This window comes from Ipomoea nil, unplaced genomic scaffold (assembly GCF_001879475.1).
Source record: "Ipomoea nil cultivar Tokyo-kokei standard unplaced genomic scaffold, Asagao_1.1 scaffold1612, whole genome shotgun sequence".
NCBI lineage: Eukaryota > Viridiplantae > Streptophyta > Magnoliopsida > Solanales > Convolvulaceae > Ipomoea > Ipomoea nil.
In genome coordinates, this window is record NW_017618040.1 from 596,113 (window position 1) to 597,954 (window position 1,842).

Consider the following 1,842-nt stretch of genomic DNA (forward strand, 5'->3'; position numbering starts at 1 on the left):
AGACTTCTAGGCAATGATTGACTGGTTTGGCTGGACTTTTTGGCACCAAATCCAACTGGATTTTTTGATATCAGTAGAAGACTTCTAGGCAATGATCTGACTGTTTTTGGCTTATGTAATCTATGTAGTATGATTTATTGGCTATTGTAGTTGCCTTTTGTACTGGTAAAACTGTTTTACCATGTGGTTTCTGGCACTCAAATGTAATTTTTTTGGATTCATTAGCTTGTTGGTAAAACAAAGAATTCCAGGTTAAATTATGTTGCAATCGAATTCATACTGGGATTTTTATATTTGTTGCTGTGAATTCCAGGTTATATATTTGTGACTGTAATGGATGATGCAAGCAAATTTGGTATACCCCATTTTTATGAATATCTTACAGTTTACCTATTATGAGAAGGCAAGCAAATATCTAATGTGAATGGTCATTGATGCCAAGATGCCTAAATACAATCTCTAAGCAAATGCCAACATATCAAATCTGTAATTCTGGCAGCTTTTGCTATCTCTAAGCAAGATGCCTCTGTGTATTTGAAAGATGGGGTATACTATATCCAAAGGAAAGCAAGATGAAACACAATTTACCAAAATTTCATGCAAACTGGAAACTGGAATATCCAAAGGCAGTGGAGGTAAAGGCAATTGGTTTGAACAATGCAAACTGGAAACTTAAATTGTAATTTACCAAAATTTCATTACAATGTCAAACCATTACAATTTCTAACTACAGATTTTTGCTAGAAGGACCACAATTACAATTAGGAAAACAACACACTTGATCCTCAACACTTGGTTTTCTTTTTTCATACCACTATACTCATTTACAATTAATTGTTTAACAACTGCAATTTCAGACCTCAAAGACACCACCATCTTCTTTATGTCTTCATCCTCACCTTCAACCCTTCATGCACTGTGATCCTTCCAAAGAAAAAAAACACATCCATTGCCATCCTATACAATGAACAAATCGTAGCTTTAATTACCAAAATCAAATTAATTACCAAAGCTATCAAATTGCATATATGCAGTGCTATCAAATTAACAAAATCAAATTAATTACCAAAGCTATCAAATTGCATATATGCAGTGCTATCAAATTACCAAAATCAAATTAATTACCAAAGCTATCAAATTGCATATATGCAGTGCTATCAAATTACCAAAATCAAATAGCCAAATAAAATACCCAAACAACGAACAAACCCTAGTTTTAAATTGCAATACAATTGAAAACTCAAAATTCATACAAAATTTCACTAACTACGTACCTTCCATCTTTGACACCCAAAGAATTGCTTTCCCGATTCTCTACTTGTGCAAATTGGAGCTTTCAACCCACAATTACAATACACACTTGGCTCGTACTCCATATTTACTCTAATACATGATGAAGTTGAGGAAGAAGACATCTTGTAGAGCTGTGGGTTCGATAGGAAGAAGAAGAAGATGACTGGAGCTTTGCGATAGGAAGAAGAAGAAGGCGTTGTTGGAGCTTTGCGATAGGAAGAAGAAGAATACGCTCTGTAGCTTTCCGATAGGAAGAATAAGAAGACTCTGTTATAAATAAACACAATCACTTCCACGTCATATTTTTACCGGAGCCATGTCACCAAGGCAACAGGGAAACCTGTAAAAAATGCTAGGTGAACAAATTTTTTTAATTTGTGAATCGAATAATCACTTATGTAAGATTAGGGTGCGGGATGACATTTCGTTGTTGGTTCATGGTGCTATTTGGCACTTCACCCAATATTAAAAATACACAATTTATACATCGTTTAGGACCAAGGTCCACCTTAGACCCTGGTCCATGGTATAACAACTCTCGACACAATT

General features: G+C 34.7%; 1 long non-coding RNA gene across 1 annotated transcript; it reads right to left on the reverse strand.

Moving 5' to 3' along the window:
• Nucleotides 1-654: 654 nt before the first annotated feature.
• On the reverse strand, nucleotides 655-1,541 carry LOC109191041. Its single transcript, XR_002055854.1, has 2 exons — nucleotides 1,275-1,541; nucleotides 655-957 (listed from the first exon to the last, which is right to left on the reverse strand). It is a non-coding gene; the product is annotated as an uncharacterized LOC109191041 (long non-coding RNA).
• Nucleotides 1,542-1,842: the final 301 nt, after the last annotated feature.